We start from the raw sequence: 26,676 nt of genomic DNA, 5'->3' as shown, positions 1-26,676 counted from the left end.
CTTCTTGCTTCATAAAGACAGGTACAAAATATTAATTATAATACCACAGCTGTTCTCTATGCCTTCATGCCCTAATTGGATCCACTCATCCCATCACCACCTTTTTACTACTTATACATCTGAATAAAACTTTGAGGTTCTCTTTATATGTGCTGCCAGTCTCTTTTCGTACTCTCCTTTGCTTCTCTTATTTTCTTTTCCAATTCATATCCAAACCTTCTCTATACTTGGTTGTAATTTCTACCAGACTTCTGCTTTTGGCACACCCTTTCTTCACCATCTTCATCTCTCTTTTGTCACCCAGTGAGTTTTGGATTTGTTTACCCTAATATTTCCTTTTGTGAGAATATAACTTTGACTATGCCTGAACTGCCTCCTCTTTAAAGACAACCTGTTGTTCAGTTATAAATTTGCTTGCCAATGTTGTCTTCCAATTTATCTTGGTCAGATCCATTCTTATCCCATTTAAGTTGGCTTTCCTCTACTTAATTATTCTTCCATTAGATTGCTCCCTGTCCTTTTCCATAGCCAATCTAAGCCTTTCAGTAGCTCTCTGCAAGGTGTTACTGAAGCTTGGAACAAAATAGCAAATATTGCTCCTTCTCTGTTTTCTTGTCAGAGCTCCCAAACACAAGGACACCCACTTCAGATGTGTCTACTGGAGGTAGTGGGGAGACACAGTGGCTCAGTGGCTAGCACTGCTGCCTCACAGTGCCAGGGGCCTGGGTTCAATTGCCAGCCACGGACGACTGTTTGTAGAGTTTGCCCCATATCTGCATGAGTTTCTTTCGAGTACTGCAGTTTCCTCCTACAGTCCAAAGATACACAGGCTAGGTGGATTAGCCATTGGAAATGCAGGGTTACAGGGATACAGTGAGTCTGGGTGGGCTGCTGTTCAGAAGGTCTGTGTGGACTCAGTGGGTTTGAATGGACTACTACCACACTAGGGATTCTATGAAAATCAGCTTTGCCTCAAGCTTCCACAAATTACATGTTTTGGGGGTAAAAATTAAAAGCAGCACTTAATTCACCCTTTGCATTGAATTCCTGATTGAAATGTGTTAATGCTGTCCTGCAACTAATTTGTACTCAATTGACATTGTTTTCTTAGAGATATTTCTGAGTCACACCCAAGTTATAACTAAATTCAACTTTTTGCTCACACTAATTAGTGCTTACAGCTGAATAACCTGCCACTGACAAATATTTTCTGTCAAAAAGATAGTTTAACCAACTTGCAACTTCTTTTAGGGTTTGTAAAAGATACAAGCATCATTCAAATTGTTAAACTAAATTTCAGTTTGAAATTATTTATTATAGAATTCCCACTTATACCAAATTCACACCTTCAATGCTGCACTCTTCAGAAACTCATGTGCAACTCACTCCCATCAGATCCATTCAAGCCTCCATCCTTTGGACTTAACTGAGTGGCGTGAGGATAAGGGTGAGAGACAGTAAAATAGTTTAAATGGTGATCAGGTGGAAGGTGAGCAAATCAGCAGTTGCTGAATGGGGGTGTCAAAGGGTACGCAGTCAGGATCCTGAAATTATAATTGCAAATATATTGAGGAGGAGGTTTTTCCCAGGAGTGGTCATAGAAGGAAGTAAAGTTGGGAGGGGGAAGGTAAGGCATGGCAGGTAAATGTGAATGCAATTAGCCTTACTTGTGACTGACAGGATCGCTTCAACACCAAAAAACATTCAGATTCTGTGTTATCTGTGAGAGGTCACTGGTTGGTCCTTTTCCTCCAAGTTCATCCTTTTGTTAACAGATTTCAATTATTAATAACAAGTAGTAAAAAAACTGGACAATATGAAAGTGAGTAATCCTTGCAATTGATTTTCAAATAGACCTTAACAGCAAGGTTTTTGTGATGTGCATTTTATTTACTCTTAATTAACTACATTTAGCAAGCTGCATTGTATATCACCTGATTTGTCATTCTTTGCTCTTCCAAAATTCATGCAATTCTGCAATTACATTTGCTTACATCCAATCTTCTAATAAATAGGAGAATCACGGAACACTTCCTCCAGCTCAGACAATAATTGTATTTCATATTGCAGCAAGCATTAGGGTCAGTTGTATAGTCTTGGAAACGTAACCAGGGATGTTAATGGCCTCGTGGTATTATCACTGGACTGTTAATCCAGAGATCTGGTAAAAGTCTGGGCAGCTAGGTTTGATTCCTGCCACAGCAGATGTGGAATTTGAATTCAATAAAAGAAAAAACTGGAATTAAGAGACTAATCATGACCATGAAACTGTTGCAAATAGTTGGAAAAGCCTAACTGGTTCACAAACATCCTTTAGGGAATGTCCCTACCTGGTCTGGCCTACATATGACTCCAGACACACAGCAATGTGGTTGACTCTTAACTGTTCTCTGGGCAATTAGGGATGGGCAACAAATGCTGATTTAGCCAGCAATGCCCTCATCCTGTAATTGTACGAAAAAAGCATGAATCAATTTTCAGAAGACAAGAGAACGATGAGGATGGGATGAAGTGACAACCAAATGTGTCAGTGATATTTTTCAAAGATGCTTCAATAGAACATGAGGTTTTATGATTAGAATTTGTTGTTCAGTATGGCCCATCAATGCTAGTTCAAGTACAGCCATCTTTCACAGAGCTGACATTTCAGAATACCAGAATTAGTAAGGTTCTGAATGTTATTAATGACTTCAATAATTTCCTTTTAAAATGAGCCTATAATCAGCTTAAGCAGTAGTTGCAAATTTAATAAAACAAATTGCTGATCACGATTGTTCTGCCATCTCATTTTTTTCTAACTGGACTGCTTGGAAATCAAACTATGAAGTAGGTCAGAGATAATGGGAACTGCAGATGCTGGAGATTCCAAGATAATAAAATGTGAGGCTGGATGAACACAGCAGGCCAAGCAGCATCTCAGGAGCACAAAAGCTGACGTTTCGGGCCTAGACCCTTCATCAGAGAGGGGGATGGGGGGAGGGAACTGGAATAAATAGGGAGAGAGGGGGAGGCGGACCGAAGATGGAGAGTAAAGAAGATAGGTGGAGAGGGTGTAGGTGGGGAGGTAGGGAGGGGATAGGTCAGTCCAGGGAAGACGGACAGGTCAAGGAGGTGGGATGAGGTTAGTAGGTAGCTGGGGGTGCGGCTTGGGGTGGGAGGAAGGGATGGGTGAGAGGAAGAACCGGTTAGGGAGGCAGAGACAGGTTGGACTGGTTTTGGGATGCAGTGGGTGGGGGGGAAGAACTGGGCTGGTTGTGTGGTGCAGTGGGGGGAGGGGATGAACTGGGCTGGTTTAGGGATGCAGTGGGGGAAGGGGAGATTTTGAAACTGGTGAAGTCCTCTCACCCATCTCTTCCTCCCACCCCAAGCCGCACCCCCAGCTACCTACTAACCTCATCCCACCTCCTTGACCTGTCCGTCTTCCCTGGACTGACCTATCCCCTCCCTACCTCCCCACCTACACCCTCTCCACCTATCTTCTTTACTCTCCATCTTCGGTCCGCCTCCCCCTCTCTCCCTATTTATTCCAGTTCCCTCCCCCCATCCCCCTCTCTGATGAAGGGTCTAGGCCCGAAACGTCAGCTTTTGTGCTCCTGAGATGCTGCTTGGCCTGCTGTGTTCATCCAGCCTCACATTTTATGAAGTAGGTCATCTGCCTTTTTGTAAATTAAATTCTTTCATATTAATTTTTCTTGCTTTTGTAGCAGGATTATATTTGACATTATAAAGAAAAATCCTGCTTTTTGAATCTAACACACAGGGAAGCCAGGGCTGTCAGTGTACTTTACGATATTTCCTTTTTTAAAGGGGTTTGAATGTGGGGATTTCTGTACTTTGTAACAAAACATTAATACCTTACATTAACACTGTACTTTTAACACCATAAAACATGCCAGGGCTCATCACAAAAACCTAAACAACCTGTGGCACTGAGGCGAAGGCAAGATGGCTACAGATTTGTACAAAATTAAATGCTCCAGATGATGGATTGGAAATAAAAATCAGAAAATGTCAACAGTACTCATCAAGTCTGGGAGCACCAGTGGAGAGACAGAAATGTTTGGCAGAATCTGTGTTAATAACAATGTCTGAGATGCTGCCTGGAAAATTGCCACAAGACTGTCCAGACTCCTAGAAGGGAGATCCTTTGGATCTTGTGCACATTGGGCATTTATGTGGACACCAGCAGGCTTTCCTCCTGACTGGGGACCCCAGGAGGAGACATCCTTGCAGCATGGAGCTGCTGGTAAGTTGGAGGCTGGTGGCTCCAGAACTTGGCAAGGCTATGGAGGAAGCCAGACTCCCCGGATGGAGCAATGCGCAGCTCTAGGCATAAAGACAGGTATTATTGGAGGTCAGGTCTCACAGGGTGAGTAGCATGGGAGAGAGGAGGCATTAAGATCGGAAGCAAAGGCAGGGGATGGTGTCAGGGTCCACCCCCTTGCCTCTGGTCCATGCCTTCAATAATATATAAATTAGTGCAAATGCAGTGACCCCCTCCAAATGATAGGCAGCCATCACAGGCCTGGCCAACGAGAGAGCTGCCTATTACACATCCCAACTGGAGCTGAGAAAATTACAGCCCAGTCAGGAATAGGGCCTTAAAAGCAATCGATAAATGCCACCTGGAACCTGCAAGGGCCTAGGCAGAAAGGGGTCAGGTTTCTGTCTCCCATCAACCCAGCTAATTTTCCACACTATCTGCCTCCATCCCACCTTTACATAGACCCAAATAATTCCATCCATTAATACTGTCTCTCTCTCTATCTCTTTCTCTGTCCTCAAATACTGCTGGACATTTCCCGCATTTTGTGTTTTACTAATGTCAACTAAAAGCTTAGTTCACAGGTAAATGTTAAACAGAGATTAAAAGAGGAAAGCATGGTGCAGAGTTAGAGACATCCTCAGGCAGGGCTTCCCAAAGTCAAGACCACAAGTGTTATCATGAGCTAAATTTTTGGGATTCGCAAGCTCTGAGGCAGAGCTCCACCATCTTTCCCCACTGATCTCACCAGTCTCCTCTCGTTTGGCCTGTGTTCTCATAAGTCTTTTTCCTACCCACCCACCATTACCCTCACAGTTCTCACTGAGAAGTCATGACAGTTTTCAAACATCAAAATGGATTCAGAACAAAGTTCAAAATAATTTTTCTTTTTGAACTGCTCATCTTGGAATTTTCTCAAGAGCTATTTTATGTTTCTCAAGAGCTGATTGTCAGGGTCTACCTTTTGATTTTTGAGGATTGCTTTTCTTCATTTTAACTAACTCATTTACAATATGATTCTGTCATGTAATGAAATAATTTCTGCATTTGTATTGGCATGTGGTATATTTGGACTCACACTAACAGAATTAGAATTATACATCCATATGCTCAATAATTATCAACATCTGGCCTTCCTGCTACAAGAAGGATGTTGTGAAACTTGAAAGGAATCAGAAAAGATTTACAAAGATGCTGCCAGGGTTGGAAGTTCTGAGCTGTAAGTCGAGGCTGAATAGGCTGGGGTTATCTTCCCTGGAGCGTCGGAGGCTGAGGGGTGATCTTATACAGGTTTATAAAATCATGAGGATCATGGATAGGGTGAATAGCCAAGGTCTTTTCCCTGGGGTGGGAGAATCTAAAACTAGAGGGCATAGGTTTAAGGTGATAGAGGAAAGATTTAAAAAGAACTTAAAGCATAACTTTTCCACTGGAGGGTGGTGCACGTATGGAATGAACTAGTAGAGGAAGTGGTGAAGGCGAATAAAAGTACAACATTTAAAAGGCATCTGGATGGGAAGGGTTTAGAGGGATATGGGCCAAATGCTGGCAAATGGGACTAGATTAATTTAGGATATTTGGTCAGCAGGGATGAGTTGGACCGAAGGGTCTGTTTCCATGCTGTACAGTGCAGCTCAATGACTCTACATGAAACTTAAATACAAAACATGCAAAGAAAAGTTCATTTCCTAGATAGCACAGTATTTAAATTCATACAAGATAACAGGCGTAAGGTTAACAAAAATTGTTTCTAAATAGCTGCCACACACCTCTACACCCAATATGCCATCATACTAAACATAACTTCCACAAATTGGTGAGATCACAGCTAAAACTCTTCTATTGCATATGCACAAAGCAGGAACATTTTAGCTCAGAAGTTAAAGCCCAAATTTACTGCAACCTGAGTCACAATCATAGGTTTCATTGCAGTAGGATTGCCACATTTTTTCCAATTATAATAACTCCTAAATATATACATCATAATCGAAGGGCTCCACTTTAATTCTCAAGGAACTCAGTGATTTGAAAGTTTCTTAGATGCTAATTAGCAAGTATTCCTTTACTTAGACTAAGTGTAAAACTATTTTCTCTCCCTCGCAGCCTCCATCTCCTTTCATATGTCTCTTGCACCCTCTCTCACCTTTCCCCAAAGGATTCCCGAGAGATGGCCTCAATGCCAGCATTGACTTTTCTAGCTGCTTGCAGCTTCTCCAATCACAGGCTAATTATATAGCTAGTGCAGTTCAGTTCCTGCAATATCCTGCTTCAGAGAGGACTGTCTCCAAAAATATCCTCTATACAAGAGATTTGTTACTAACAAAGGTGATGTGTTAGTAGCTTTCCACCTGACCCCTGGAATGGGTCATTGGCAGTTTGCTATTGGCAATGCAAGCCAATGTATCAATTATACCTACTTGTCACCTTCCAGGAAGCTCAGTCACATGACTGTCAGGGCTAAATCCAATTGCCTTTTTAACCAAGATAACAAAGTGTGAAGCTGGATGAACACAGCAGGCCCAGCAGCATTTTAGGAACATAAAAGCTGACGTTTCGGGCCTAGACCCTTATCAGAGAGGGGGATGGGGTGAGGGTTCTGGAATAAATAGGGAGAGAGGGGGAGGCGGACCGAAGATGGAGAGAAAAGATAGGTGGAGAGGAGAGTATAGGTGGGGAGGTAGGGAGGGGATAGGTCAGTCCAGGGAAGACGGACAGGTCAAGGAGGTGGGATGAGGTTAGTAGGTAGGAGGTGGAGGTGCGGCTTGGGGTGGGAGGAAGGGATGGGTGAGAGGAAGAACAGGTTAGGGAGGGAGAGACAGGTTGGACTGGTTTTGGGATGCAGTGTGGAGGGGAAGAGCTGGGCTGGTTGTGTGGTGCAGTGGGGGGAGGGGACGAACCAAACCATTTTGAAATGATGTTCAAGGGTCAGTGCTAGGTCTACAACATTTATTGATAATAATAACACCCCTAACTGGCTGCTACAAATGAAATGCCTTTAGCCTGTAAAAATCAGCCAACAATTCATACTTGTTCTCTCAGCAAGTAAAAATTCTATTTTGTCAAAACAATAGAGTGGAAGGCACATCTCAGTAAAACTTCCTCAGAATATATTTTGAAGATTTTATTTGAAGATGAAACACCTACAGTTCCTCAACTAACCAATAGTTGGGCTAACCAATCAACCATCTCCACAAAAGGCTTCCAGACTACTAACTACAGTTTCGGACTTTTCAATTCCATCTTCAAAGTGAGGACATTTTTAGAGTCATAGACATCGACAGCACAGAAAAAGGCCCTTTGGCTATTGCATCCATGCCACTGAAAGACAACCATCTAACTGTTCTAATTCTAATTAAACTGGCATTCCTCAGCTGTTTTGCAGTTGGGTTTTTACTAATTGAAAAATCTTGATATCCTTTCTGATCTGACCTCTCTGTACATGTTTCGAAGTAATCAGTGGAGTGAAATGTTCCCTTGCATCTAAGTGTATGTGAAATACAACTTACTTGTGCTTTAACTTTACAATAATCCTTAAAAGTCAGAATCCACCAACAGAGGTAGTGTGAAAAACTCTCCTCCACTTTTAAAAATTGAAGTAAAACTCAATCAAAACATGTTTATGGGCAGGTGGTAAGAAAAAGGAGAGAGATTTATTTTTCACATGTGCAATCTGTCTGTAACAGAAGTTGACCTCTTAGTCTGCAGTAGATTGGAAAGCAGGAGCTAAAAATTGACTACAGAGGACAAAATTTGAAAAAACTCTACATATAAGAAACAAGCCAAATTCACACTCAGGAACGATCTGGCAGGCAATCAAGGTCACTACAGTGTGGAGCTGGAGGATCACAGCAGGTCAGGCAGCAGAGGAGCAGGAGAGTCTACATTTCATCAGGACAGTCCTGACGAAGGCGTAGGCCCGAAACATTGACTCTCCTGCTCCTCCGATGCTACTTGACCTGCTGTGATCGTCCAGCTCCACACTGTATTGACTCTGACCTCCAGCATCTGCAGTTTTTGTTATCTCCTCTGGTAGGCAATCAACTTGTAGTAACCCCAAATGGTTTGGGTCACACAGTCACGACAAGGGAGACAGAACTGTCTCAGAGGCCAAACTAGAGCCTGCCAAATTTAATAGGGTCACAAAAAGGAGCCAAGGAAAGAAAAGAGGCCAAAATGAACCACAAGCAAAGGGCTTCCAGCTGACTCCCCATGAAAAGAAGGGGTGCTTCAGAACATGAAACAGTAACTGGTATAAGAAGGCTAAGTCCAGAATGATACTTTAATGAATTAATTAGATTTAGGGAAGGGCACAGGCTCAAACTAGAGAAGTGGAAATTTAAGGTAGTTATTAGAAAACATTCATTTACAGAAAGTGTTAAAACTGCCACACCAACTGGAGATTAATACACTCTGTATAAACTTGTACAAGATTAACTACATTATGAGTGCATGTTGCCTTTTAATATTTTAGTCAAAGTAGTTAACATTGCTTAGTGTTGAAGGTCACAAGCCCAGTCAATACTTGCCTCAAGGCGCACCCTCAGAGTTTATGCACCGTGGAACAATAGAATGTATAAGAACAGCTGTGATTCCACATGCAGTGAGACCTGAGTTCACTTGGGCCATTCTGGATTTGCATAGAGACCCATGATGGAAAAACGGCCCTAGGAATTAGTTACAATTCTTTTCAATGGGTAATTCCACTGGTTGTTTGGTAGATGATATAACAGCATTCTCTGCTCTTGTTTTGCTGTTGAGAGAGAAGGTTTCGTAACTGCAGTGTATCTCAGGTCCTTTCGTATCCCAAGGCCATGAGTGGAAACTCAGAGATATCCTTAACAGCAAGTAGGTTAAAGAAAATTTTTATAGACAGACAGAGAGAGAGAGAGAGAGAGAGAGATAGAGAAACAGAAAAACAGCAAGCGATTGTCAATTTTACTCATTCAGAAATTGCACTTCATGAAATAAAAGGTGACCTCAAATTTTAAATTTTACACAAGCTCTTCCTAATCTTCCTAAATCAAATAGCTAGGTTATTAAGATTTAGGCTTTTGGTTAGATTTCAATTTCAGCTGAAGCTGGGTGAGGGAGTTGGGGAAGCATAGGGTGCCAACCAGGTTTCCCAAACTAAACTATCCCCATTTGTCGGCATTTGGTCCATGTACATCTAAGCCTTTCCTATTCATGTCCCTATCCAAATGTATTTTAAACATTGTAACTGTACCTGCATCCACCACTTCCCCCTGCAGTTTATTCCACACACGAAATACCGTCTGTGTGAAAAAGTTGCCCTTCGGGTCCCTTTCAAACTTTTCTCCTCTCACCTAAAATTATGCCCACTAGTCTTAAAACCTCCCATACTAGGGGAAAATCCTTGGCTTACTCACCTCACCTATGCCCTTCATGATTTCATTAAATTCTATAAGGTCACACCTCAATCTCCTACACTCCAGGGAAAGAAGTCCCAAATGACCCTGCTTCAGAACCGTTCATTCTTTCTGTTTCTCTCGAGTTGCTGGTCAGTGTTTCTGATTTGATTTATTATTGTCACATGTACTGAGATACAGTGAAAAGGGTGTTGTCTTACATGCTTTACGGGCCGGTTGTACTATACAATTCCATCAGAGCGACAGAACAGAGTGCAGGATACAGTGTTACAGCTGCTGAGAAGCTGCACAGAGAGATCAACATTAACCTTAAAGAGGTCCATTCAAAAGTTTGATAACAGCAGGGAAGAAGCTGTACTTGAATCAGTTCATAGGTGTATACAAACTTTAAACCTTCTGCCCAATGGATGCAGGTGGGAGAGAGTACAAGCAGAGTGGGAGGGATTTTTGGTTATGTTGGTTGCTTTCCCGAGGCAGTGGGAGGTATAGATGGAGTCAATGGATGGGAGGCTTTGCGTGATTCACTGGGCTGTGTTCACAACTCTCTGTAGTGTCCTTTGGTCTTGGGAAGAGCAGTTGCCATACCACATTGTGTTGCATCCAGATAGAATGCTTCCTCGGGTGCTTCTATAAAAATTGGTAAGAGTCTTAATGGACATGCTGAATTTCCTTAGCCTCCTGAGGATGGAGGCATTACTGTGCTTTCTTGACTGTAGCATCAACATCAAGGGATGAAACAGATCGTTGGTGATCATCACTCCCAGAAACTTGACATTCTTGATCATCTACACCTCAGCACCATTGATGCAGAGAGGGATGTGTCCTCTACTCCACTTCCTGAAGCCAATGACCAGCTCCCTTATTTTGCTGACATTAATGGAGCAATTGTTGTCTTTACAACATGCCGTTATGCAATCCATCTCCTTCCCTGTTATCCATCTTGTTATTGTTTGAGATCTGACCAAAACAGTGGTGTCATTAGCAAACTCGTAAATGGAGTTGGTGCTGAATGTGGCCATACATTTGTGAGTGTATAAGGTGCGCAGTAGGCAGCTGAGTACGCAGCCTTACAGGTCACCGGCATTGAGGATTATTGTGGAAGAGGAGTTGTTGCCTATCCTTCCTGATTGCGGCCTTTTGGTCAGGAAGTCGAGAACCCAGTTTCAGAGGAGGGAGCATAGACATAGGTTGTGGAGTTTGAAGATGAGTTCAGTTGTAATCACCATTATAACGAAAGAGAGGTTCCCCCAATAAAGGATAACATAAGGCATTATGGAAAAGCATCTTGGCTCAGAAGGTCTCAAAGTGTAATCAGTATACGTAGAGATTAACAGTAGTAAAATTGCAGCAGTAATTAATAGTATAACAGAAGCTATATCATTGGAGAGAATATTAAACAAAAAAAATAGAATTTCACAATAGAAGCAATGTAAAATTTTGGGTGACTTTATTCTTCATATATATTGGACATTCACATAGGTCCTCTGAAAGATGCGTTTGTATGCTTATGTGACAGTTTTCGGAAATATTATATCATGGAATAAATTAGGGATAAAATTATTTTTGATCTAATATATTGCAATGAGGCAGGATTAATTAATATTTGCACTCGTAACATATCTGCTGGGAACTCATGATCATAATCAATACAATTTTATGTTAAGTTTGAAAGCGACATCTTCCAGTTACAAGAATAATCTTAAACTTAAATAAAACCAACTAAGTGAAGATGAGGGGACAATTGGTTATGTTTGATTGGATAAACTGGTTAAGAAGATTAGTGAAAAATAAATTGTGTGAAAAACATTTAAAGAAACAATCCAAAATGTTGAACATAAAGTAATTGCACAGGCATTGAGCAAAATTATACATTACTTCACAGGAGAAGACAAAAGCTATATACCAGGAAGAGGACAAGCAATGGGTTAATAAGTGGAGGCAAATCATGATAATCAGTTTCACCAGAACCAAAGTACCAGAGAAACCTAAATGAGTAAATTCTGAAAAATCTACAGGACCTAATGGTCTACATCCGAGGGTGCACAAGTGGATAGCTGCACTGGCTATGATTAGCCATGATTCTCTAGATTCTCAAATAATCCCAGATTTGGAAGTGAGCACATCTATTGCTGTTATTTAGGACAAGAGGGAGAGAGAATGCAGGGAACTACAGGCTAGTTAACAACAGTACTAGGAAAGTGCTGGGATCTACTACTAAGGAAGCCTTAACTATCTACATAATGGGAATCTTTGGTGTAGAAGTGGTTGCCATACCTCTGGGATAAGAGGCCAGGGTTCACGTCCCACTTGCTCCAGAGGTAATTAATAACATCTCTGAAGAAGTTGATTAGAAAACAATTTTTTAAAATATTATAGAATGATCAGGAAAAAGCCAACATAATTTTATGAAAGAAAAACTGTGTTTGATTGAAGTATTATTTGGGGCTGTAACTGGTATAGACTGCATTCAACAATATTCTACAAGAAGAGGCTCATACACACGATAAGGGCTCATGAGGTTCTAGGGTAATGTAGTAGCAGAGAGGGAGGATTGATTAATGGACAGGAGGCAAAGAGTAAATAAGTCTGACATTTTCAAGTGATCATGCTGTGAGAAGTGGAGTACCTAATGGGTGAGAACTGGAGACCTCAGAAATTTACAATCTATATTAATGACTCAGAGTAAGAGATGAATAATAGATCTATGTTTGCTGATAATGCAAAGATAAATGGAAAGATGAGCTGTGAGGAGGTGGAAAAAGATACATACAGATTAAGTGAATGGGTTACAAGGTGACAGGTGGAATGTGGGTAAATGTGAGATTATTCATTTTGATTGGAAGAACAGATAAACGCATTCATTTTGAAAAGGCCATAAAGATATGACTATTGATATTCAGATGGACTTGGGTGGACTTGTACAAAGAATACAGAAGGTCTGCATGCAAGTATAGAAAATAATTAGGAAGGTAAATAGCATGTATTTGAAAGGGGATTGAAATACAAGGGGGAGTGAAAAGGAATCTTGCTACTATTAAACAGCCTTTAATGGGGTTGAGAGTTGTGAAGTTTGGTCTCTAAATGTAAATAAATTTAGGCCTATATTGGACGTGCATAAAAACCAAAAGAACTGCAGATGCTGTAAATCAGAAATGAAAACAAAGTTGCTGGAAAAGCTCAGTAGGTCTGGCAGCATCTGTGAAAGAAAAAAACAGAGTTAAAGTTTTGGGTCCAGTGGATAACCACTAAGTTGGTCCCTGGGAGGAGAGGCTGATTAAGTTGGGCCTATATTCTCTGGAGTTTAGAAGAATAAGGGGTGTTCCCACTGAAACAAACAAAATCTTGAAGGGGCTTGTCCAGGGTAGTCATGGACAGGATGTGTCCTTTAGCTAGGAAATCTGGAAATCTGGAAATCTGAGCCACACGCTCAGGATAAGGTGCTGATTATTTGGTACTGAGGAGAAATTTCTTTGAAGTATTTTGCATTTGTGGTATTCTTGTCCCAAAAGAGTATCTCAGGAAATCAAACGATATGGGAAACCAGTGGGAAAATTGAGTCAGGCCAAAAGTTAGTCTGATGGTATTGATAGACCAAGTGCAAAGGCTGCATGGTCATATTTCCTACATTCATGTGTTATAAACCAGGAAAAGGAAAAGTAACAAAGAGAAATAATTAAGGATAAGTTCAAATATTCTTCAGTAATAATCTGCAGATCAGAGAAAAAGAGATTGATATCTTAAGATATCAATGTAATGGTAAGTTAGCAAACTGGTTAGGAGAGCTAAATTCAAAAAAAGAAGTTTGCAGGACACAGTAAATAAAAATATAGTTGTATCCAATAAGTTATCAAGAATACCGGGTTGCACAATATCAATTGATCAAGGTTTAGTGAATATTCTGAATAACTATTGTGTTGAAGGAGGCCCCCCTCCAAAAGAAATAATTTCAGAACAAGAGCCTCTGTTCAACTTTAAGATTGAATTAAGATGACCCAGATACACGCAAGCGAACATTACTCGGTTCTAAGTGACATACTAAATGACATATTGAAGAAGGGAGTAATGCAGCAACTCACGAATAAATTACAAAAAGAAAAAGTCAATATGGTTATATGAGATGGGGATCATGTCAAACATATTTGACAGTCTCTGTGAAAAGTTAATATATGCCATGCCATATGGCTATTATACACTTTAAATTTAACAACACTTCTGACATTGTAACACAGAAGGTTGATTGAAACTGTTGAAATGAATATTGTGGGAGATGCTTCTGAAGTAGATGAGAAGCTTAATAAATCAGAAGAAATAAAGGTAATTGTACCATGGAGATGCGTTGCCATACGGCGATTAGAATGATTCCTTGGGACTTGATATTGGCACTTTTTCTCCTTACAATGTAGATAATAGATTCAGAACTTGACAAAGAAGTGGCAACAAGTTCATTGGAAGGGTGTAAAATAATATGTTTTAAGCAAAATATAGTGAATTTGGATAGACTGGGACTCCTGGTAAATAAGGGGAAAATACAAGTTAATGTAAATGAGATTGGAGAGGGGACTGTTATGCTCATTCACATGCTGTACCTTTAGGCCGATAGTACAAAATCATGAGTTCAATCTAATCTGTGACAATTAAAGTCAACCTGCAACTCTTAAACTAGCATACATTTCTGTGGTATAAGTTCTGGAAGTCATGGTAGCAGTGAATCCTCATTACGAAGAGACAAGGGATGCCACAAAACTGACAGCAGAAATATACATGCTAAGCAACCAACTTCTGAGCCCTTCGTTTGAAGAGATTACAATGAACAGTAATTAATTTGATACAACAAATGAGGTCTAAACCCTACTGGGGTAGTCAACTGAAATTGGAAGCGGTGACATATGAGAAAATAAGCTTGGGGAGACCTAACTGAAGTAATCAAAATCAATAGCAATATACATAGACAATAAATGAAAGTCACAAATTCTCAAAGGATGAACAGGCAATATAGATATGATTAATTTGAGCATGGAATGATAACTGTGATTAGGAAAACAACGAGAAACAGATTGTGCTATTGGATTATTGATTCCAGGCTAGATATTGTCAAAAGAAGTGACCAAGCAAACTTTATATATTTATTCTACTCTTTTATTCTTTCTATTTTTGATGGTCTTCTCCAAGTTGAATCTTGGCCCAAGGTTTCAATGTAATTAAACAAAAGTTGTTCTCAACACCATACTTTAGATTGAGTGAGGTAATAGGAACTGCCGATTGCTGGAGTCTAAAATAACAAGGTGTAGAGCTGGATCAACACAGCATCAGAGAAGCAGGAAAGCTGAGATTATAGGTCTGGTTCTGGACCCTTCTTCAGAACCCAGACCTGAAACATTAGCTTTCCTGCTCTTCTGATGTTGCCTGGCCTTCTGTGTTCTTTTAGCTCTACACCTTGTTTTCTTAGAATGAGTTTCTGAGTGAAAATTTCTGATGCAATGGTAGTTCAGATGGCTTCACATTTTTCAGTAATAGTACTTCCATGAGATTAGAAATACAGAGTTAGATTATGCAAAGTATAAAAATATATCAAATGAAGAGTGACAGCAATAGGCCAGAGGGGGAGAAAATCTAATTTCTGACTTGTTTCTTCTATATGAAAAACTCAAGAGACCCTGCTTCAAACCCAAGTGTCTTTTTTACGTAAAATGCAACATGGAAATAGTTGAAAAGTTTCTCTTGTATTGAAGGACAAGAATAGATATGTTGTTGCTAAGCAAAAGCCATAGGATGCAAATTATACTCGCATTGGTTTGCCATTGAGAAGGTGGCCTTGATCTATCTCAGTGCATTGACATGAAGGATAGATTCACATCCATTGTCTGTTCCATTATTAATCCTAGTAGATGAGTGAACTCCTCACATGAAACATCATAATAACAAAGCACTCCCAGCTTGTTAGTAGCGTAAAAGATACACCTTATTGTGAAGGGAGGCTAAAGTGCATCTGCTTTCTTCAGTAATTTGTAGGCAGCAGCCTTCATGAATGAAAATGACATCAAATTATAGATACAGCATGCACAGAGGGTCACTAGCTATAAATCTGTAGCCTGTTGTAACTGCAGTAAATGAAACACACCTCAGTTCATCACATCAAGTATAGCACATGGTTGGAAGTGTTAGCAAAGCAATTTTGCTTGATGAAAAAAAATAAATTGGGCAGCTACAGCATCCTTTCTCTAAGGCTAAAATTGAAAACAAAAATACTTCTCCATTATAGAGATAGCAAGACACAGATGCTGGAGTCAGAAATAACACAGTATGGAGTTGAGGAACTCAGTAGGCCAGGCAGCATCACAGGAGCAGGAAAGTTGACGTTTCGGGTTGGGACCATTCTTCAGAAATGGGGAAGAGGGAAGGAAGCACTGAAATAAAGAGAGAGAGGGTTGGGGCTTGGGAAGGTAGGTGGGATGATGATAGGTGAGTGCAGGTAGGGAGTGGTGGGGATTGGTCAGTGAGGTAGGAGGAGCAGATAGCTGGGAGAGAAGATGGACAGGTTATATCAGGTCAATGAGGCAGGGATGAGAAAAGGGTTGGAAATGGGAATGAGGCTGGGGGTGGCGAGATTTTGAAGCTAGTGAAATCCACGTTTAGGCCTTTGAGCTGTAGGTTTCCAAGGCGGAATATGAGGTGCTGCTCCTCCAGTGAATGTCACAATGATGCCACCCACAGGAGCTGCACCTCATATTCCACATCAGGAGCCTGCAGCCCAATGGGCTAAACATGGATTTCACCAGTTTCAAAACCTCCCAACCCTGGCTTCATCCCATGACCAACCCTCCCTCTCATCCCCACCTCCTTGACTTGACACAACCTGTCCATCTTCTCTCCCACCTATCCAATCCTCCCACCTCACTGGCCAATCCCCACCATTCCCTAGCTGCACTCACCTATCACAATCCCACCTACCTTCCCCACCCCAATCCCTTCTCGCCCTAGTTAATTCTGAGCTCCCTTTCCCCCTCCCCATTTCTGAAGAAGGTTCCCGATCCAAAACGTCAACCCTCCTGCTCCTCTGCTGCTGCCTGGCCTGCTGTGTTCCTCCAGCTCCACACTGAGTTATCTCTATTTCTCAAGTGTAATTAGGTCTGTAGAGTAATGTGAAGAGAAGAGGCCAGTATTCCTTTGAAAGAAGGGAGGGAAGTAATAGCTCAATCACCCTCACTGTATACAGCCAAACCTCAATATGCTCATACACAGCAGTACTGACAAGAGTGAGAGCTTGCATCCAGAGGGTGTTTTACCTGGTACAATGCTGATGTTATCTCCCATAATGAAAGAAACAATGAATTGATATCATGGAGTTGAAGAATCCAATTTATTACAAAGAGCTAATATATTAAAAATTACAATCCTCGGGTGCTTTAGGATCTGGACTAACATTAAGCTATTAGCCTACAATTGAACAGCATGCTTCTAATAGAGTATTATGCTTCAAGTGATCAGAGGTAAGAAACTATTATAACCTTGGGTCACATGCTATGATACATGCTAGTGATAATGTTGAGTATGTCTCTTAAAGATATACTGATAATGAGACATAAGGCAACAGACATCTTGCCCACTTCACTGTGAAATGGTTGCTGGTTGCAGTGGAACCTAAACAATGCAAAAGGCACTTGAACAGGAGTCAATAAATAGAGAATGAACATATCCAAAAGACAGATCCAATCAAATGCCATGTTGTGGCAAATTCACCAGTGTATCATTCAATCTGCTGTATGGCACCAGCACAACTTATAAATATTGCAGAATAATATAACATTTTCACCAATATGAATATCAAACAGAAACAAGCACAAACAATACCCAAGAGCTGCTAACATATTACATTGGTCGTAAGTGTGAGGTTGATGTGATTAAGATTCAGATGGTGAAATCATATCGTTGCAGAAATGTGACAACTTTCCAATCTAACAACTAAAGTTATTGTTAAGTAGCAACAATGGTAGCAATATTATTTAATTTGGCATATTTTAATTAGTTAAATTAAACACCATGTTTGTGAGGTGAATTTGTATACATAGTGCACAATTGTTGTTAATGGGCACTTGTGGGCTTTGCAAGAATTTTCGGGTTGTGCTCATAGATTGAAGGAAAACAGTACTATAAAGTGTGAAAATTATAGATTAAATAAATTAATCAAACTACAGATACAAAAATCACATTATACATAAAATTACTGATGCCACAAAACAGAGCTATATAAAAGTGCTTAGTACTATTAACAAGAGGTGAAAACAAATTATGACCATGTTTTTGTTTTATAAATAATCTTCTGCATTTACAGACACTGAATCTGTTTAGTGTATCGTAGCTCTTAGTTTAGAAAGAAACTTAAATCACTGGGGATGAGGAAAGGCTATCAGCCTGTCAGAAAACAAATCACTTTATTATATCATGGCTATTACAGTTTTTTAGATTAAACTCTGTCACCTTCTAGACCTCCCATGATTTAGTCCAGGCAGGAAAGATCAAGGATTGTCTTCCTACTCACTAGTCAGCTGAGGCTCTCAAAGACTGTATTTATGTGGTTTTATTATATTTATATATAACTCCACTATTTCTCCAGTAACAATGAATAGCAACCTGCAGCTAAGTTATACATAAGGTTGAACATCTAATGGAGTCTTTGCATCATTAAACTGACTGCAGTAGAATGAGGAACTACTGAAATAGCTTAAACATTGCCCAAAATATTTCACTACCGGATTTGGCTCAGTTAATCACTATATCTAAAGATCTTGGGTGGTAATTATTGCATTTCGAGTGGCAAAGGGGAAAATGGGATCATCTCTTCTCACAACTTTCTTAAACTGTTCAAGTGACTAATTCCTGACACGAGTGAAGGCTATTGATATTACCTGATCAACCCTGGCTACTTTAGAACACAAGTTGTTAGTACAATTGGAAACAACCCACTCTTGTAGAAGGTAACATTTTCCAGTTTGTTGCAAAGGCACCTAACTGGATGAAATTATCTTTTTCCCCTCCTCACGTGTTAATCTAAGAATATTAAGTTTTGATATTCATGCCCTTTCCAGTCTATCTTTCTATGGCATAGTGGCAAGAGCTGAACACAGTGCTCAAAGTGTGGTCTCAATGTGGCTGGTACTCATCAAAGCTGGATTTCCTCACATGGGCCTGTGATTAAAATTGCAGATCCAGCGCGGATGATATCATCAGAGCCTAATCGGTGCATTTAAGCAAGGTCACCTCAGCATAAAATGAGTGATCAGGGTTTGAGTGAAGATTTGTAGCTTGGGTGCTGGTTGTGGGTGTTGGTGTGTTCGCCGAGCTGGGAGGTTTGATAGCAGATGTTTCGTCCGCTCCCTAGGTGACATCCTCAGTGCTGTGGACCTTCCTGCGAAGTGCTGTTGTCCTGTGCCGGTTCAGCTTTATATGATCTGGTTTTTGCTGCTTCTGGTAGGTGCCAGTTGCAGCTGTGCGTTGTAGTGGTCGGTATATGGGTCTAATTCAACGTGTTTGTTGGTGGAGTCTGCTGATGAATGCCAGGCCTCCAAGAATTCCCTGGTTGTTTTCTGTTTGGCATGTCCAATGATAGTAGTGTTATTCCAGGTGAAAGTGTGGTTTTTCTCATAGACAAGAGAAACTTTTAACTGGGACAACACTATTATCATTGGACATGCCAACAGAGGACAGCCAGGGAATTCTTGGAGGCCTGGCATTCATTAGCAGACTCCATCAACAAACACATTGAATTAAACCCGATATAGTGACCATTACAAAACACAGCTGGAACCAGCACCTACTGGAAGCAGCAAAAACCAGATCATATAAAGCTGAACCGGCACAGGACAACAGCACTTCGCAGGAGGCTCCACAGCGCTGAGGATGTCATCTAGTAAGTGGACAAAACGTCTGCTATCAAACCTCCCAGCTCGGCAAACACACAGACTTCTATAAAATGAGTGACCCTGGTTTCATTGTGCAATATTGTTTTAGGAAGGAGCCAACAAAATGGAACAGCCCTTAAGTGGCATTTTTAGACCTGATTGCATTTCCAGCTAGACCTCCCCGTTCATTGAACTACCATTTTTTACATCCATATTCTGACATGCAGGGCCATACAACATGTATTTGTACAGTTGAGGGCAAGCAAGCCAGCTGCATGTTGTGAGTAAAACAGTTTTCAAGATTTCCTTTGAGCATAAAAGAAATGGACAGTACTGTGTGAAGATACAGATAATTTCTATTGCCTCGAGTCAGCTTAGAACTCATTATTTTCTAAGTTCGCCTGTAAGTAAAACCTTCCTCCTAGCTCCCTTCCATATCACAAATATACCAGCATGAGGTACAGCTAAGAACTCAAGACCGTGGTAAATATTCCAGGCTGTCTGCGCTGTCAGTGAATGTGAAATGATACATATTTTATTAGTGCTATGGAGTTTGCCCTCTGGCTCAAACTGTTGGAGTGCAGCCAGTTGATAAGTAAGAAGCAGAGAGTAAGCCCATTATTTTGAGAGCTGTCTTTATATGCTTCACGAGCAGAGGAAAAGCACATCTACTCAAAGTGCGTCGGGTTTTTGAATTTAGTAGAATTTGCAGTTTGGTGCTGATGGTCCATTTCATGAGGAATGCTGTAGCATGCTTCCCGACCTCTGTCACAGGTGACCGTAATAATTGTGGAGAGGGACAAGTTGGAAATTTTGGTCAGATGCTCAATGCAGTGAATAAAGTTCGACATTGATCAAAATATGATAGATTCACAAGGTTCAAAGTCAGAAGATCTGAATGGAAATTAAAGGTGCCATGTCAAGGATCTCAGCACTGCCATTCTTTTATTTTGTGAATATATCACTAAATGGTGACAGTAAATCAGAGAAGAACAGTATTAAGTAAAATGTGTAGCAAAACATGAAAAGTTTTCAATAAAGTTTTACATCAATAAAATAAATGACTAATCAAAATGCATTTTTTATTTTAAGAGTTTTATGCGTAAGAACAAATGTTCCACATTATATGTCAGAGATTCTATAATCTATTTGAAACCCGACTCATTTGATTTAAGCTGGACCAAGCTGGAAAAGATGCCAGAACTTCACTGTCTACTGGTGACCACATTCTCCATTGATAAATGCAGAGTTTTGATGCTACCCTCTTTGGCTGATAGTGCGTTTCTCCTCACATAACCAACATACTGAGGACATTCATTAGGAGGAAGTTCAATGCTTTTGAATAATGTGTCCCTGAAATTTCCATCCTTGATCACTTCAACGGCACTTCCAACCTCAAATTGCCTTCAGCCCTTTTCTGGATTAATCCTCAAACCTGCTGCTTACTTGCTTTCTGTGATCACACAGTGCAGTTTCAGTCATGCACTATTCATAACAAGCAGCATGGCAATGTCTCTGTTTGTTCTTGAATGGGTATGAATCACAGTGCCTTCTGAAAGACCATAAAAGAGGCGAGAAAGGTAAAGGTTATAATGTAGTTGAAGGGCTATTTACTAAGAGATGATTAACAACACTAGACTGGCATGTGTATATGTTAGAGAACAAGTCAGTTCTGGAGAAGACTTGAAAAGTTAACTCTATTTCACTCCGCGAGACTGTTTGTCCTGCTGAGTTTTTCAGACATTCTCTGTGTTAGTTACAGGTTAAGGTGTGTGTGTTTGCATTCACACTGTAGATGCAAGATTTTCATGCGAACATGGAACTGGGTTTCTCTACATGTTTTGAAGACAAGTGAAACAGTTTAGCACAGTATGTTTGATGAAAGTGCTAAGATCTCTATACAGACCAAAATCAATTAAACAAAATTTAATACAGACCAAAATCAATTAAACAAAATTTAATAGATTTCCCAACAAAGGGCTGGAAACAATACTGGGTAAGAGTTCACGTTTTAAGTCTTTTACTATCACAAACAAACTGAAATCATATAGACTGGGTATTATGTAACAGACAGCTCACTACACATGCATATAGAAAAAATACTCCCACATCAAGTAACAAACACAACTGAGGTAGATATATGTTTTTAGGTTAAATCATGATCCCAATAGACTTGTAGCCTTGAATATTAGGTTCTAACTTCGAGCCAACTTTTCAGCAGACTCAAAGTCCAGGGATGTGCAGGCAAGGTGGGCTAGCCATGGGAAATGCAGGCCTGGGTCGGTGTAGACCCGATGGGCTGAATGGCCTACTTTCAAACTGTAGGAATTCTATAATCTATCATCCTTTTTCCCTGTCATGCCCAGGTGAGTATCCCGGTGTCCTGTTTCTAACTGAGAATCAGTTCTCACCAATGCCTTTCTTGGTGGGTCACGTAAAAAGCAGGCTTTCCTCAGCTTTTCTTAGCAGCAGCTGTTTCTGCCTCCTGTACATCACCATAACTAGGAAAAATAGCTGTCCTTTATTGGTGTCAACATTAGAGAAGTGACATGACTTTCTATAGCTTTCAGCTGCAGATCATAAGGGTTGGTCTCCAGGCAGGATTAGTTTGATTGCTCTACCAGGCCCCTATCTAGGACTTTCTACTTGCTTTAAGGTGGAAGAAACATTTTAAAACAAATGTCTTAAACAATTTCATATTCAGAGCCAGAGGGTGCAGGTAATGGTAAAAGAGAATTGTAATTTTGAGGTCAGATAAGAGTGGTACGAATCTGGAATGCGTTGCCATGAGTGGTGGTTGATGCAGATACAATAAGGGCATTTAAGGGACATTTAGATAAGCACATGAATGTGCAAGGAATGGAGGGATATGGACCAAGGGTTGGCAGAAGGGATTAATTTCATTTGGCGTCATGTTTGGCACAACACCATGAGCCGAAGGGCCCATTCCTGTGCTGTACTGTTGTATGTTCTAAGTCAGTGTGAATCTAGAAAGCACTAGTGGAGAGAAGGTAGGGAATGTGTGTGTGGAGGGACAGTTTGATAGGGCTGCTTTATGTGTTACATGAATATCAACTGCACCGTAAGTGGCAGTACAGGCTCAGACTTCTAACTATGATTGAAACATTGGTACACAGGACACCAATCAGCGTCTTAAGTTTATTCTGCCCTTCAATGAGGTCAATCTACAAATCTTGAAAAATAATCAGGAACTCAAGTATTTCAGCTCTTGCAAGAACTTAAAATTAAATGAATAAGAGGATATTTTCAATAAATTGTCAAATATTTTTACTAAGACTTGCCACATGAAAATTCTGTGAGAAAACCAAACAACTTCCCATAGTAAACTGAGGTGAGGTGGAAGGAAAAGCTATATGCTTATTCGTTAAGATTCTGATCCTTCTCTGTGGTATATGAGCTCACAACTGTATAGGGGACAAGCTGACAGCCAGGAGTCAGGCTGATATTGAAATGTTCAGAACATTATTTTCTCTGAGAATTCACAAGAGTCACCATAGTAAAAATAAATGACCAATAAAACCAATTTCTAATCATCACATTTTGAAAAAAAATTAAATTAAACTCACAATCCCATGTAGAATACAGTTTACAGGCAGACACAAATATTATCTTCAGCTTTTAAAGCTGATATAAATGGAGGATCCATCACTTATCTTTTGTTAAGTGACATTTAACCTTGATAATCAATCAAAATGAAGCTGATCTTACATAAAGCATGTAATTATTATAAATCATTTATTTTCCTACTCTGGGGAAATTGTGATTTAGCATACACTACAGTCATTTAAATTGAATGCAGCTTTAATGTTCATTTTAGACTCCCTTATTAGTAGAAAGTTTAATAAATATTCTCTCTCTCATTTCACAATGTTTCAATGGTTAATGAACTATCCAGCATGGGACACTGAGCCATAGCGGCCAGGAAGGTCCCAATGTCAATACTTGCTCTGCATACATTGTGCTAATCTCAGCAGAGATGGCAATAACAGAGCTACAGTCGAACACAGGACATATTTGGCTGGAATGTGGAAAATTATCCCATTATTGTCTCCTCAAGAGTGCCTTTAGAGAACAGGATCAAGCTGAGCGCTGTTACTCTTCGAGCTGAGGAGGTTCCTGGCAATCCCATTTTATTGAGAAAAGGGAGGGGTGAGTGAGGGGAAAATGGGTGGCAAGGCTGCTTAGTGCTTAGTGCTGATGCAGCTGGGGTAAAGGTAGTGAGGTGTTCCGAGGAAATGGTGAAGCAGCATTGTGATGGAGCAGAGGGTGTAAGGGAAAATGTTGCAAGCAATAGATAGAGTTTTTTTATTTGTGGGATGAGGGCATTGCTGGCTAGGCAGCATTTGTTGCCCGTCCCTAAATGCCCAGTTGAGACTCAACCACATTGCTATGGGTCGAGAGTTATGTGTACACCAGACCGAGTAAGGATAGTTATTTCCATCCCTAAATGACAGTAGTGAACCAGCTGGGTTTTTCCAACAATTGATAACAGATTCATGGTCATCATCAGACACTTAATTCCAGGTTTTTATTGAATTCAATTTCCACCATCTACCCTGAGGGATTCGAACCTCAGTCCCCAGAGCATTACCTCAGTCTCAGAATTAACTGTCCAGCAATAATCCCACTAATGGCAGAACACAAACCTTGGTGGGAGGTGGGTGCAGTAGCAGAGGTAGAATGAGTGTGAGGTGGCAGAGGGACGGGCATGGTACCTACCCTGGTGGAACAGAGAAGGTCACTGACCTTCTTACAGCATTGTTGGCTGTTCCGCCAGATGATGAAGACAGCACTAATCAGGGTGGCCACCTTGATCAGATTACTCATCCTCTGGGAAGAGACACCTCTTCTTTGTATGACCCCCTTGACCAGGACTTCTTTACCGATCAGAAAATCACAGCATCATCTCCAAAATCTTCAGAAACTGTCTTTAACTGAAACAGATAGCTTCAGCCTATCAGTTGTTGGGGTGTTTAGTGGCCTTTTAAAGATTGCATAGGCACAAGGGATGCCAGTCTTTCAGTGGATATCTGCTGAATAGCAAGTTATTCTGGGAACAGTATGGTGGAGGTAGACCCAAACTTGAGGGATGCCATATGGCAACGTACGTAGTCACTGAGGTGTCGTTGGTAAGATAAGGCAAAAAATCTTACTGGGAGTTGCAGCAAGAAAATTCGGTGCAACTCAGGCTTAGCCAAAATAAACACGTAAACGCATGTACCAGGAATCGATTATGTCAGGACTCGCGAAGTCTCACAAATCCATTGAGTTATCAAAATACTAGTGGCTCAAGGAACCATTTATCTACTCAACCACCCACTCTGAAAGGTTTAGGTTATTGTCTGCTATTTCTCTTAAGTACAGTAATACTACCCCATCCCATAAAAGCCTGCATGCTTTATATTTGGCAATTTGCCCCTAACCACAATAACCTAACTTAGAAGTATAACATTGGTATTTTGCAATGTGAACCAAATTGCCAAAATTTGTTGCATATGTACATTACTCACTTTCTTCAAAGATCAACCAGGAATACCAACTTGTATTTATGCAGCAGCTTTCCCACAGTAAATTAACTCAAAATGTACTCCAAGGTATTGTTAACAAACAAACTTTGACACAGAGCCATATAAAGACATACAGATGAGCGAAAGCTTTGTCAAAGAAATAGGTTTGAAAGGATGTCTTAAAGCAGAACAAAGAGACACAAAGCAGCAAGCGAATTGCAGAGCTTGGGTCTGGCAAGTGAAGGCACACCAATGACTGAAGGAAGAAATTCAAGAATGCACAAGATGCCAGAAATGGATGGGCACATGGATTTCAGATAACTGCAGACTGGCAGAGATGAAAGAGAGATGGAGAGGTGAGGGCAGGGAAACACTTGAAAACATGCTTGTGCATGTTAACATATTACAGCAGAAGTGAATGTAGGTCAGCAAACCGAGAAGTGATGGGGTGAACAGGGCTTGGTGCAAATTAGGAAATAGATTGTGAGGTGTAGAGCTGGATGAACACTGCAGGCCAAGCAGCATCAGAGGAGCAGGAAAGCTGGTGCTTCGAGCCTACAGCCTTCTTCAGAAATGGGGGAGGGGAAGGGGGATCTGAAATAAATAGGGAGAGAGGGGGAGGTGGATAGAAGATGGATCGAGGAGAAGATGGGTGGAGAGGAGACAGACCGGTCAAAGAGATGGGGATAGAGCCAGTAAAGGTGAGTGTAGGTGGGGAATTAGGGACGAGGTAGGTTAGCCCAGGGAGGACGGACAGGTCAAGGGGGCGGGATGAGGCTAGTAGGTAGGAGATGCGGTGGGGCTTAAGGTGGGAGGAAGGACAGGTCAGAGAATTGGGGACGAGCTGGGCTGATCTTGGGATGCAGTCGTGGGACGGGAGATTTTGAAGCTTGTGAAGTCCACATTGATAGCATTAGGCTGCAGTGTTCCCAAGCAGAATATGAGGTGCTGTCCCTGCAACCTTCGGGTAGCATCATTATGGCATTGCAGGAGGCCCAGGTTGGACACGTCTTAGGAATGGGAGGGTGAGTTGAAATGGTTTGTGACTGGGAGGTGCAGTTGTTTAGTGCGAACCAAGCATAGGTGTTCTGCAAAGCGATCCCCAAGCCTCCGCTTGGTTTCCCAATATAGAGGAGGCCACAACGGGAACAGCGGATGTAGTATACCACATTAGCGGATGTGCAGGTGAACATCTGCTTGATGTGGAAAGTCTTCTTGCGGCCTGGGATGGGGTTGAGGGGGGAGGTGTAGGGGCAGGTGTAGCACTTCCTGTGGTTGCAGGGGAAAGTGCCAGGTGTGGTGGGGCTGAAGTGGGGGGAATAGTGTAGAGCGGACAAGGGAGTCACGGAGAGAGTGGTCCCTCCGGAAAGCAGACAAGGATGGGGATGGGAAAATGTCTTTGGTGATGGGGTCGGATTGCAGATGGTGGAAGTGTCAGAGGATGATGTGTTGGATCCGGAGGTTGGTGGGTGGTACATGGTGGGAGGACGAGGGGATTCTGTTTTGGTTGATATTGTGGGGAGGGGGTGTGAGGGATGAGTTGCGGGAAATGCACTAGATACGGTCGAGGGTGTTCTCGACCACTGAGAGGGGGATGTTGC

The 26,676-nt window shown here is 41.1% G+C and overlaps 1 protein-coding gene across 10 annotated transcripts in view; it reads left to right on the top strand.

Moving 5' to 3' along the window:
* The window catches only part of LOC125461148 (protein shisa-like-1), a 149,859-nt gene that overhangs the window by 74,697 nt on the left and 48,486 nt on the right, over nucleotides 1–26,676 (top strand). The window contains exon 1 of one of the 10 annotated variants that reach the window (XM_059652361.1): nucleotides 25,388–25,431. The exons of the other annotated variants lie outside the window; for them this stretch is intronic. The gene's annotated coding sequence lies outside the window, so the exon portion shown is untranslated. Of the gene's footprint in view, nucleotides 1–25,387; nucleotides 25,432–26,676 lie in introns of those variants that run through there. 10 annotated transcript variants of the gene reach the window in all.

This window comes from Stegostoma tigrinum, chromosome 18, assembly GCF_030684315.1.
Source record: "Stegostoma tigrinum isolate sSteTig4 chromosome 18, sSteTig4.hap1, whole genome shotgun sequence".
Lineage (NCBI taxonomy): Eukaryota > Metazoa > Chordata > Chondrichthyes > Orectolobiformes > Stegostomatidae > Stegostoma > Stegostoma tigrinum.
Note: the sequence above shows the minus strand (reverse complement) of the source record. Positions and strands in the feature narration are given on the sequence as shown.